Below are 14,072 nucleotides of genomic sequence, written 5' to 3'. Positions count from 1 at the left end.
CAGACTGAGGAATATTCTCATTTAAACAGGCAGAATGGGTTCTGATTCTGACTAGCTGTCATTCTGCTCCAAAGTCTGGGAGAATTGGTATTAAAGTTTAGAAGGAGTCTTGATTGTCTAACATTTAATTGTGGTAGAACTTAAGGAAAGTTGATACTATGTGTATATCTAAGTATTGACCAGTGCTGGGCCTAGGCTTATGGACAGTGTTACCTGATTTAGAGGTAAAGTACACAGCAGGCTCCATGTCTGTGATTAATAGCAAGTTCTATTGCAGAGCACAGAGAAATCTGTGTTCATATGCTCTTGCCATGTGTTGCTTACTGACTTCAGATGTATAAAAAACACACATCTATATAAAAACTTGAGTGTACTTATATTTTGAACCTAAGATTTATTCATTCTTACTAAGGAAAAGGAGCAGCTCAGCACAGGATTTGAACTTGAATTTGCATTCAACACTTGGCAGGTACATTCATTTCACCTGGAGCGTCTACTTCTTGACACCTAGGCTTTATAGCTGGTTACTTTTCTCTGCAGTATCTGTCTAGGTCTGTGAACACTCTCTGGTAGACAGTTATTGACTAGCAGTTAGAATGGTGATGCATATAATAATTTTTATTCTTAAACATAAAAAACATTAAAAGGGTACAAATTGGAAGATTTTCTGACTTTTCTAGTTTATTCAAATGTTCATTATAGAGCAGTATGAAGGTATACAAATAATGTTTCCATGCATGCAAAATAATTTAGAAAGCCACGTGAATCTCAGCAGGTGTTTCTTCCATGTCTGTGCTCAAATTTCTGGGGAGCACTATGTATTAAATTGATACAGTCCTCCCTAATATGCAGACGGAGCTCAGTTTAGTTCTCAGGTCAGGTGTTTCTGGCCACTTACCATTTTCTTCTCATGTAAATAAAACTCATACCATTTAGATCTTAATACTTGGTACTTTACAAAGTAAATCAAACTGCTGGGAAGTACTCACTGCTTTTCTTAGTGTTTTTCTTAGGCATTTCTGTTTCCACTAAACGTATTATAGAGATGCTGTAAAAATGTTCTTATTTCCTTCTCCACTGGCTGATGAAATGGGTTAGTCTCTCAATAGAGCTATTTCCTTAATTCACCACCTGTTTTCAAATCCCAAGTAACCGACAAGGTAAGCAGAGAGAGTCCTCTGTGTATGCCTTACTTACATGTTTCATACAGAGGAAAAACTCAGAATAAAAAATTAAGACAAAATTTTTCCTTGAAAAATTTTTTTATAGGAAAGCCATTGCACATTTCTGAAAAGGTGCCGTATTTAAATTATCACTCAGCAGTCCCATTATGCTGCCTACTGGGCATCCTTTCAATGAAAATTTTCAGCTCAAAGGGCATACCTCTACATAAAGTATATTTATTTCCCTTTTAAAAAAGTGCTCATTTCCTCTCATGCATATTGTGATAACATGGTAAAGCTATAATGAACACAAATTTTACATTTTTAAAATTTAAAAAAAAGTTGATATATGTATAAATCTAAATGTGCTTAACTGTTATCGTTAGACTGTCTCAACTGTTATAAGTAATCATTTATTGTTTAAATACAGAAGAGGCTGTAACAAAATGCTGTCAAGAGCCATCACACTCATTAACCTGCAAGCTAATTAGCCTCCTCCTGCCTGATTGCTGACAAGTTCTTCAATCTGAACCCATTGCTGTCGTGTCAGCAGATAAGCAGAGTGAGGCAGAGGAGCGCTCTATTCGGTGTTTGTGAACAAAGTCTCTGCACTAATGCTTTCATTTTTTTACACTCTTAACAAATGTGAGAGCATCTATATCCTCAGCTATAATTCAATTGGCAACTCTTAATTACTGTAATTAGTATATTAACCGTTTCCTCTTCACCTATAATTGATTTCAAAAAATTGTATGTAGTTTAATGTGATTTCAAAAATTTAATCATTATGAAAAGAGTTTCAATAGTTAAATGCCTACTAGATACTATTGGAATTTTTGAAATAATATTCATAATAAGATTACTTAAATGCAGAATCTTGTCAAACCAAATACATATGGGCTTTATATTCACTTTTCCCCTGTGCAAATATGACATTCACTTTCCATTAGAACTTTTTTTTGTTAGACTAACATTTTTAACTAGGTTGCAAATTAGCATTGGAATGATAGAACATTTTGCAAATGCATCTTAAAATTTGAATTCATTAATTTGTGGAAGACTAATTCATTTAGAATAGCATCTTGAGGGCAAAAAGCATTCATAAGATAGTTTGTTTGTTACACCATCCAATCAAACTTAAGAGCTTTATTAAGAGTACCAGAAAAATAGAGGGTTTTGTGTATTATCACAGTGTGAACTGATGAAGCCTTTTTTTGTGTTTCCAGAATAATCACTATTACATCTTTCTGGGGAAATGTTACTTATGCTTTTGGTTTAAAATATTTGAATATCTTCAGCAAATTAGTGAAGACCTTAACTCTTAAATTACCAACCAGCAAAATGTATTTACATGTCTAAGAAACAACATAGTGAAATTTATTGTACCTGTAGTTCATTTGAGGAAGAACTGCTATGGCTGGTTGTCTGATTTAAGAGTACTGGATTGCAGTGAGGAAAAGCATCAGAGTCATGATGCTTTCCATAGGTGTGCATGAGTATTAGACATGGCCAGGATTCCCATTTGCATAAACTAGTAAAGATCCTAGACTACATGGATATATATTTACTACTGACCAGATTAACCAAGTCTTGACCAAAGATATAGTATTCTGGGCTAGAGAGATGGCCCCGTGTTTAAGGACACTTCTTCTCCCAGAGGACCCGAGCTCAATTTTCAACACTCCTATTGAATGGCTCAGAAACACCTGTAACTCCAGCTTGAGCTGATCCAACACCCTCTTTGGCCCTCTTGGATACCTGCACACACGTGGCATACACTCATACGGATGCAAACATACACATGAATAATAAAAATAAAAGAATAGTAGCCTTAAATAAAAGAGCATTCTAAAGAAATTTATACATAAATTCATTAGTCATTCTTAAATTAAGACATTAATGTAACATTTCAACTGTCATTCACTTTCATACAGTAATTGGTTTTTGTTTTTTTAAGAACTACTCACATATAGTAGAGGACTTTCGGGTCTGTGTTCATTCAGAGATGATGCACCTAACCCTCAAGAGACTGGAATTTAGAGGTCAGGTGGGGCGGAGGGGGTTGTGTGTGTGTGTGTGTGTGTGTGTTTGGGGCATCCACGCGGAGACAGGAGGTGGGGAGGAGGTATGGGATGTGGAACAGTTGGAGGGTGGACGGGGTTGGGGGGAATAAAATATTAGAGTGTAAAAAATGAATTAATTTAATTAATTAAAAAAGAAACTACTCAACACACTAGAAAATATATAATCTCACAGATGCAGCCTTTAAACACAGGGTGTTTATGTGTAGATATAAGAACTGATCTGAACGTCAGGTCAGCTATAAATAAGTGAGGGGACAGCAGAGGTTCTTGTTAAGACTTTCCTTCTGTGGCACTATGATCCCTCGTCCAGAAAAATCAAAAAGGCTCTTGGGGAGGTGTTGTTGCATCTTAGGGGTCATTCCCTGAGTTGGGAAGGTATGTTCTTACCAACACGGACATCATCTCACCACCATTCTGCACTTTCTTCAGAAGGGTCACACTCTGAGAGGACAGCAAATAGTCCCCAGAAATTCCCACAGTCTCCTTTGGCATAAAATTCTATATGAGTTTCAGGAAAGTTGGTGTTACGATTTAAATTAGTTTTAGAAAGTAAATTAAACAAGTTTAAGGGCCTTTTGTATTTTTTAAGACCAAGTTCAGGTTCATTGGGTTACTTATAGATCATAGTTCATAGTTATAATATCCAAAGAGTCCACACCACATTCTGAACTTCACAAGGAGCCTGTAAATCATCTGGTTCAGCCTGTTTTATAGTTAGAAAAGTTCTTCAGAAGGCTGACCTTAATTGAAGCTATGTGCCAAAAGCACTATGTGTGGCCATCAGAAAGGAGCTAGGTTGTAGGCCCTGCTTGATCTTGAGCTCTAGATGGCTAGGATTCAAGTCATAGTGGTTGATTCTATGACTTTCTGTCATATAATGATTTTATATTGAATGTTGAAGTTGTTACAAGTATATAACTTTTAGTGACTACAAATTTATTTGTTTAAGAACGGTGGCCAGATTATATAGCACACTAAAAAGATGTGTAATAAAATAAGAAATGAATCTGCAGCACAATGAGGCTAGGCACCCCAAAACAATTCAGGGAAAGCCACGGGGCATCAAGAGGCTTTTTGTGTGTGTGTCTGGGGGGGGGTGGCATGCATTACTAAAATCTGTTGTGTTGAAGTGCTTCTAAAGAAGCTAGATTTATTTCTAAACACCTTAATGACTTGGCATTCTTTTATACCAGAGATCTAATTTCCCCCTTATTGTACTCCGTTTTGTTTTGGTTTATTTATTTATTTATTTTTAGATGACAGGGCAGTGATAATTATCAGGGAGTAGGGACATGAAGGCTAGCACACAAATCCCACAGTGTCAAAATGTGCTCGATATCGCCGTTAGTGTCTGCAACATTCTGCCTTAGTTGCCAGAACATACTACTACCCCTGTTCTGCACTCCTACAGTGAAAAAACCTGAGCAGCGACATTTCATTTTACAAAAGATTAGAAAGGAAAGGTACTTTGTCTAAACACTTCATATAAAGATTCTCGAAGCCTGATAAGGCTAATATTCCTGTACTGAATGTATTTCTGTATATGTATGTGTCTAGAAGTAACTGATGTAGGGGCACTAACATCTATAAAAAGATAGAGGTGTTGGTTTGGTAACTCTGTTTATGGAACTATTAAAGAGTAAAACCTACAAAGAAGTATTTTTTGATATTAGCTTTCATTTATAAACTAGAATAATTCTAAATGTTTATAGAAATGGGAGATAACCCAAGGCCAATTTAATTTTAGATTGGGCTTTTGCTTAATGTATTATTCATAGCATTGTATCATCAGTTAAGTGCATCTCTGACAATAAACTTAAAATCAACTTTAGTAGTAACATCTACCCTAATTTGGGTGAGCCAGAGAGTGACTTGATATGATTTATTTTGCCCCTATATTGTAGATAATTTTTAATAAATGCAGGATGAAATGTTTGGTGTGCTTTCTTAATCCCCTCCCCCCTTATCACCCCCCCTTTTAACACTTCACTATTTTTGCTGCGTGACCTGGTTTTGCATTTTCTGATTCTCTGTTCATCTAATTAGTATGTTCTAGAAAGACCTGGACCACTTATTGCGCAGAGATGTAGCCTGTGGGTATTTAATAAGGAGCTTTCAGTGCTACATTTGCATCTTTTGCTTGGGGTCTGAATAGCGAATCACCTTTCAGATCATTAGGAGCACTGCTGTATTGTTAAAATCTGGCCGCAGTATTCTAATGACAGTTTAGAACTTCAGGCTTCCTATATAACCCAAGTGACCCCAGTGTAATTGTGTGTAGTGCAGATGACCCTAGGATAAACTGCTGACGGTTTAGTTCATCCACAGTGCAGTCTCTGTGGGCAGGTGGCTTTATACCCAAAGAGGCCACACAGAGATGCCTTGGAAACGTATTGCACCATGCTAGTTACATGAACACTGGCATTATTTATATCACAGTACTGATCCTCCCAAGACCTGGTATTTCTCAAAAAGAGTGTGTTAAATGTGATGTATTTTATCAGCTGTCAATATACCTGGAAACCAAAATGCTTAAAAATGGACTATTTTGCTTCCAAGTTCTTTCCCTAGATAAAGGCAAAATAGGGAGATTGTTCTTTTCAAAAAGTAAATTATAAAGAAGCTGTCAGTATTAGAGGCTTATATAGTTTTGTAGGTCATTTGACACTGCCCCAGAATTATACAGTTTTAAAGCTAGACAAAAGTTGATTTTCACATTCTATTTTTGGAAGTTGATATTTTTTAGTAATTTTCTAGTCTCCAATTGCAGTGATAGCATACCTCCCTCACAGTAATGCTAAGGGATTTAAAGATAGCTGATAACTAAAGCAACTTAAATGAAGAGCAAGCGATAAATTTCATGTTTTTTTTCCTTAAAGAGCAGTAGATTTATAATGGCATTTGGCTGTATACTGTACCATCTTCACTAATATAAAAACTAAACAAATACAAGTATCTTTACAACTCTCTTTAGAAGATAATACGTATCGCTTCTTGGCCTTTTGGCTAAGATCAAGTGTAGAAGATAATACGTGAATTGAGTTAAAAACTTAGTAATTATATTTCACATTTTTTCTGAAGTATGTGTTTCTTCAAGGAGCCTGAGCTTACCAAGACTTGGTTATAATTAATAAGTTTTGCTGAAATGTTATTTGCTGAAACACCTTTCAGTATGGTAGGATTCCATAGAGTAGGTGCTTGCAGAGGTGTATGGAATGAAAGCATAAAGTAAAGAGAATGGGCTGACCGTACAAAAGGACAGAGCTAGCAGAGCCGAGCTGCCCAGTGAGGCTTACTTCCACAAGCAGTGCGAGAGTGTTATTTTAAAAATAACTGGGCAGCAATCAGCTCCGCCTGATAGCCTGTCTGTGATGTGTTCATTTTGTCTCATCCTTTTGTAGTTTTCCTTGGCAGTTTCTACTCAGGAGTTCTACAAATCAAGTGTGAAAAGTAGCCAGCCATCTGACCTGGCAGGACCCTTGCTTAAGCCCTGACACCTGGTGTTATCTTTGTCTTCCTTTTAATTGCCTTCCCTTTCATCCTTACAGAAACCCAAATCTGTTTCTTTAGGCTGCTGTTTGTATCTTTCAAAGCTATCTCGTAATAAAACAGAACTTGTAGTTTTAGTAAGTGATTATTTCTTATTTTAGAGAGACTAATGTAAGGCAAAGCTTTATGCAGAAACTTTTACTGCAAAGACCTGAAAACTGGAAAAATAATATGGGACTGAATGCTTAACTGAAATTGTGCCCGATATGCATGCATATCTAAGTCGTTATGTATATCTAAGGCATTATGCGAGGCTTGAGGCTTCCTACATATGAGAGCAGTGGCCAGTGTATTCTGTTAAGTAGTTTTGTAGGGTTTTCTCTTCCAAGAGGAATTTGTACTAACATTATTGTTTCCTCTGGGATTGTAGACAATGACTCTGTGGTCTGATTCATTAATATTGGTTGTCTTCAGCAGAGAGTATCCAGATTTGACCTGCCAAGTATTAAATTTTTAATGTATTACTAGTTCTTTCACAGAGTAAGGCTTGTCTTTGTTCTTTGTATTTTTCTACCGTTCAGCTTGAATTAGATACAGTTAATTTGTAGCATCACTAACTATGCCTCATTTGAAACACACACAATACACATATAAAATGTTTATTGGTGAGATATTTCAGTGTGAATAGCTACCTTTTTAATATTTGAAAGCATACATTTCCAAATTTATTTTGAAAAGTGCCAGGGGTGATATGTGCTATGTACAATAAGTTAATTATTATGCTATTAACATTGATGATGTTGAATGTGTATTAGTTAATGTGTTAATGACGTGTTAATTACTGTACATGTTTGTGAAGACCCTTCAGGCTTGTTCTATGATGCAACATGTCAACTTGAACCAGACCAAGTAATCTGCAAGGCAGACTGTAACTCTTAGAGTAACACTTGTAAACATAAATTATAAATTAAATTATGCTTTTTATTATTCTTTTTCTCCCTGGTAGAATGAATATGTAATCCTTCTGCTATCTGCACCTGTTAGAACCTAACACTGTCAGACTCTGTTTTCCCCAAGAGGACTGGGAAAGATTTGTTGTGTAGAAGCTTAGCTTTGTCTAGCTCTGGCATTTAGTCTGGATTTTATATAGTCACATGCTTTTCATCATGAAAGATCCTCTTTCTCCTTTTCTTTTTTTCTTTTTATCTTATCTTCCTCCTCTTCCCTGCGCCCTTCTTCTACCTTTTCCTCTCCACCCCCAACTGATTTAAGATAAAAATCACTCTCGGTTCATATGCAGGCAGGTAAAAACTAGGCACTATTGCTATATTAGTCCACAGATACTTTTGATTTAATTATGGCGGGGTTTTTGATGTTGGTGGTGGGTTGTTTTGTTTTTTCTCAAAATGGTTGAAATGTTGCAAGATAGGTCATTTGAAGACAAAAGAAATTGGATAGCTATTTCAGACTGTAAACAGAGGCCAGATTTGCATTCATTTGAGAGCATGGGATAATAGGTGTGTTTTCTGTTTCATAAATATGCTTTGTACTTTGAACTGTGAGCTATTTGGGCTTAATTGTTGTAGCTGCTTTCCTCTTGTCAGGATCTTTGGAAAATACACCTGGTGATGATGATCTTCAAGAGATTTATTTGGAGGGTAACATTAAACTGATAAAATTGTGTTATGTGTACAGTGGCATTTTTTAATTTTGTTGCTTCAAATTCATTGTTTGATTTTTAAACCAAAAAAACTTTTTTTTTTTGAGAAATCAAATTTACTAAGGATCTGATAGTGATGGCTTCTTATTTTTCCTGTTTTACCCTGTTCTCTTCCCTTTCCTTCCTTCATCTCCATCCCTCTTTTTCCTTCCTTCCCCCCCACCTTGTTTCATATCCTACCCCCCAGTTGTCTCAGTTTCATGATGATTAAAGTGGGCACAGTAATAGCATCTACCTTAAGGATATTAGAATGACCAAATGAGCTAATACAGATAAAGTATTTCGAGCAGTGTCTAGCACATAGAAAGCTCTTTAAAATGTGCTGAGAATTATTGGGAAGCACTTGATTTCCAGTTTTAGTTCCTGAGGACCCGTTTAGAATTTGAAATTTTGATTTTTCAGTCATTATAGTTTCAGTCCCCACTGTAGAAAAGCACCTTAATTTTAACAACTCTATGACTCCAGTGTTGTTTCTATTTTTTCCCCTGGAATCATCCTGGTCTTTTTCATTCACCTGAATTTGCTTGATTCCCTACAGCACCACTCTTACTAGGGATTTGTACTGGTATGGAAGGCCACTCTGAGTCTTTGGTCTCTCTTGCAAATATTTGTGTATCTCTTGTTTAACAGCCCTGATGTCCTCTTGTAATACCCATGCAAAGGGATTCTAATAAATCTTGTGTTCAGCACTGCACATTGTTTGTTTTAGCTGCCTTCCACTTCATGCTTCTTCCTTTAAGAGCGAGCCATTACGAAAGGTTAGATTCACAGTTAGCAGGCTTTAGCTCTCCCTTTTGAATCAGTGAGGTTGCCGTTTTATTGCTCTCCGACTTACACTTCAGTGATGAGAGTAAACTAGCATCAGATTAAAGGTCAGCAAATCCCATCAAAGAGAGGAATATTAGGGGCAGAGATAGTTGGAGAGGCAGCACACCACTGGGTATTGACAGGGTGATTCCAGGGTATCAGTCAGCAGAATTATAGCTGCCCAGAGAGTCAGTACAGCTTTAATGAGCCTGTGTGAAGAGGAAGAGGGTGGATTTATGTAGTTCCTCATAATTTTCTGTAGAGACTGTTATTGCAGACATTCTGTGGAGTGTTCTGGTCTTTCATTTAATTCAAAGGTCCTGGAGCTTATCCATCCTCTAAATTCACTCTTTCTTTCTTTCTTTCTTTCTTTCTTTCTTTCTTTCTTTCTTTCTTTCTTTCTTTCTTTCTTTCTTTCTTTCTTTCTTTCTTTCTTTTTTGTTGGCTCAAATCAATTTTGACATTTCCATGGCTTACCACCTAAAGTGTCCAGTTCAAAATCAGGTTTCTTTAGGCAATTTTGAAATCTGTAGATTCTTAATATAAACCTGTAGAAATGGTTATTTCCTCCTCCGAGAAGTAGGTTAGTAATAAGAGTTTTTTCATAACCAGAAAGCAAGGGTAGACACACATTTACACACTGCCCTTTGAGGAGCCGAGGAAAGGCGCTGCTTACAATTGCATGTTTTTCTAAATGATCTAAGTGCACATTCTTCTTAAGCTTTTCTAATTAATTGTGTGTCTGTTTGTGTGCCACAATCTTACCCTTTATGCCATGAATACCCTCCTAACTGGAAGAGAACAAATTGATGCCCTGGTGCCTTGGGCAGGAGCTGTTTAAAATTTGTTCTTCTGAGAAATACTGAATTTAATTGCCATTATTTTCAGTTTTACTTCGATTTTGATGTGTTGGACAGGAAATATGACTTATTTCTTAAAAGAGTGGTATTAAGTCTATATAATTTAGAGAGAAGGAGTATGGTTTAAGAAATCATAGGCAAAAAATAAAAATCTTTGTTATTGTCCTGTTTGGGATCTGCTCAAGATCTTGTACGTGTTCAGCAAGTGCTGTGCGGCTGAGCTGCCTCCCCACTCTGAGAAGGACTTTGGATGTCTTTACTTAAAGTGTTAGTGTTTGGCAGGTTGACAGATAAGGGGTTTTTTTGTTTTGTTTTTGTTTTTTTTGTTGTTTTTTTGTTGTTGTTGTTAAACTTTTATATTATTGATACTAGAAAATAGCTTAAAAATTCACTAGAGTATTTTATGACTTTGCCAAGCCAGCTACTGTTTGCAGTTTCTAGGTAAGAACATACTATTTTGACTGTATTTCTAGAAAAATGAGTTATTTGCAATATTTACAGAGATCTGCCTTGAAGAGGCTTTTAAGCAGTTTGTGTTGTCCTTGCATGCTATGTGGGTGGTCATTCTTTTGGAAATCCTGTAGTTTTTAAGAGAAGGGAGCAGTGGTGCGGGTACCAGAGCCCAAGCATCAGCTTTGACAGCCAGTGCTGGCTGAGCCTGCAGCTCTTACAGCAGTGTGAGCTCTTAAGGGAGATGCATCGAGATGAAGGCTGCATGAAAACACAGGAGCCATTTTCAGATGTTATTTAGATGCTGTGTTTATATTAAAAACCCAGTGCACTTTCAAACAAGATCATGTGGCAACTCTAGTGAAGCTCATGTTTCCCGTAGTCATGTTTTGCTTTACAAAGCCTTTCCAATAAAACCCAGCCTGTGTCCTTTGTAATAGTACAGATAAAACTTTATGTTTGCTGTTCCATTGGAATGTATGGGGAATGCCAATGACCCTCATGGCATATTTACTAGCACTCTTTCTAAGCATTGCCTGTGCATCAAGATAATTTGGCATCCTCCAAATAACAAAGTGGACATTCTTTCCTGAAGGGAGAAAAAGGGAACTGGTAGGTATTTACTATTCATAATCAGGTGGCTGTAATTTCTAAATTTACTTTTGCATTTTTGAGAAAAGGAAGATGATCACGGCAAGAGAAATTAATACACAGATAAACATAAGATTAATTATCTGATGGGGCCAGATTCTTACTGGCATGAGGAACATGTGAGTGACATGTATTGGTCACTTTAAGGTACACAGATATAGTTGAGATTTTAAAATTCAACTAGTATATTCATTTGAGTAAATTCATGAATGGAAAAAGGACCCTTTCTCCCAATTAGTAGTTCCAGACTAAACATTTTATATGAATATATATGCTTTTTAATACCACCATTCATTTCATCTGTGAAATAGTTGATTAAAGTTTCCAAAATACTAATGAAGAGGATATGTAACCTTGGCCTCATTTTAACTAATCTTAACAAGAACACTGTGTAGCCATTTCGAACACGTTAATGAGTACATTTGCTGGAAGAGCAGAGGCCTTACTCAGAACAAATCAGCAGCGCCATTTACTTTCCCTGTGCTCGTCACATGGCTGTTCTCACGGCTGCCGGCTTTCTGGAAGCAGTGAGCAGAGCTCCCTCCCAATGAGCAATCCATGGATCAGGGTGCCACTCAGCTCCTAGGGGGATGAGGGAGTAAGGCTTGGGCTAGGAAACCGAGATAGCAAAAGCAAAAGCAAAATGTGCTACAGAGTAATGGCACCAACGTCTGCGATGAAGAAATGTAACACAGAAAAAAGAACAAAGTTAACCTTGTAATAAATATTCCCAGATATTAGCTAATTCTTAAGATTGTAGGGTAGAATTATTTCAGATCACATCCTTATTATTTATATTCATAAGTCTGTCTTTTGGTAATGTTTCATATTTATATATTATGCCAAACAGCTGACTGAGAGATGTAGTATTTTAAGAAAATTATTTTTGGCTATGTGGTTTATAGTTTTGGTATTTGTTAAAGTGACAGTTTTATGCCAGGTGCCATATCAGAATTTTTATATATTTTATGTCATTTAAACTCCACAATCATTCATTAAGTTGGTGGAAATCCTGTTCATAGAGAGTGAAGCAAAGACTTCCTTGGTGGTAAGTAGTAGGCAGGACTGGAGGCTAGGCTGTTCTGTCTCCAAAGCCCCACTCTCCTCTGCTGCAGTCAATTTAAATTATAATTGCAATGTATGTATTGCAATGTATGTATTTTTTTAATTTTAAAAAATATTAGTTTTTAAGTGTGTGTGTGTGTGTGTGTGTGTGTGTGTGTGTGTGTGTGTGTGTATTACATGAATGTAGATGCCCTAGAAGCCAGAAGAGAGCATCCAATCGTCTGGAACTGGACTTACAGGCAGTTGTGAGCTGCCTAATGGTACTAAGAATTGAACTCTGAAAGAGCTCACTCTATCACTCCAGCCCCACAATGTGACTTTTAATCCAATATTAAGATCTATTTCTTTATGTTTTTGATTTAAGAAAGAGAAAACTGTATTTACAGGTTTTGAATCTTTTTTTCTTTTTCATATGCATGGTATTTTACCTACATGTATATATGTGCACCACGTGGGAACCTGGTGCCCGTGGAGGCCAAAAGAGGACATTGGTTCTCCTAGAGCTGAATTTATAGATGGTTGTATGCCACCACATGTGTGCTGGGAATCAAGCCCAGGTCCTCTGCAACTAATACTCTTAACTGCTGAGCCATCTCTCCAGCCCTATATTTGGATTTAATGCAAAATATGAAACAAAACAAAAAAACCCTTTCTACATGAACTTGGGTTCTGTGTTCGCTTAACATCTTTGGAATTTAGTTTTCTCATCTGTGAGGTTAATGGCACCTAGCAGGATAAGATTACTTAAAAATCAAGTAAGCGTGCTTGTGGAAGGCACAAATGTTGTTTGATATGTGGTATATATGTTCAATTTAATTTTAAACCTGGAGTACCTTTAGGCCAAGAATGAAACTCTAATGCCACAGTTGTTACATTAACACTTGAAAAGCAGGAAGAAAAGCTGATATATCAGGAACAAAGGGACATTGCTTTGAGGCAGAAATATTTAGAAATGTGAACCAAGTCTAGGACGAACTTTGGAAAATGTGGTCTTGCAAACAGTAGAGTGTTTAGGATACAGCCTCGAATCTGCTCAGGATGCCCTCTGTGTTAGAGGGGGCCGCTCCACAGAGTAATGTTATCCTGTTCACAGCATGGCAGTGATCTTAACTGACAAGACAGGAAATGAAAGTGCCATGGCGACCTCATTCTTTTGGGAGAAAAGGCAAGGAAGCAGAGTGTGGGGCTGTGGAGAGGGAAGCTTGCAATCCCGCCTGTGTAAGGTGGAGCTTGTAATGCAGAATACACAAGGACTAATTTGTTTTGAGAGCAGTCTAAATATGGGCCCCTAACGTTTTCTGGCCAGGACATATCAAATATGTGGTAACTTTAAAAGGCACATTGACACATTAGATCACTGGTGACCACAGAGCAGCCAGTCACAAAGACCTATGGGCATGAAAGCACACCGTTATTGTAATTCTGCCTCCCTTGTAGACATACCTGGGCTCTGGAGCACTTTGCTTTCTCTTTAAATAATACTGTTTTTCTCCCTTTTAGAATTTAGTTGTCATATTTACTAACCTTAAAAATCTCCTCTACAGAGCATTTTGCTTGAACATCTTTTCTTTTAGATAAAAAGAAAATGGCCCTTTCTCTTCTCTATCATGTGTAATAATTTCCTTTAAGAGCAGAGCACAGGTAGCCCTGGTTGCTAATATGCGTGAGAAACACGGCCCGTTTCCTCCTCGTCCTTTTTCACTGTCTCATGCGAGCACAGCATACTTCATATCTTGCCCTGGCCCCTGTTCTCTTCTTCTGTAGCTGACAGTGCTTATATATC

The 14,072-nt window shown here is 37.0% G+C and overlaps 1 protein-coding gene and 1 pseudogene across 2 annotated transcripts in view; both read left to right on the top strand.

Moving 5' to 3' along the window:
* Window positions 1–14,072, top strand: part of Pbx3 (PBX homeobox 3) — a 189,949-nt gene that overhangs the window by 122,399 nt on the left and 53,478 nt on the right. The gene's annotated exons all lie outside the window — the stretch shown is intronic.
* LOC127686616 (uncharacterized) lies at window positions 6,234–6,398 on the top strand (annotated as a pseudogene).

Source organism: Apodemus sylvaticus, chromosome 5 (genome assembly GCF_947179515.1).
Source record: "Apodemus sylvaticus chromosome 5, mApoSyl1.1, whole genome shotgun sequence".
Classification (NCBI taxonomy): domain Eukaryota; kingdom Metazoa; phylum Chordata; class Mammalia; order Rodentia; family Muridae; genus Apodemus; species Apodemus sylvaticus.
Note: the sequence above shows the minus strand (reverse complement) of the source record. Positions and strands in the feature narration are given on the sequence as shown.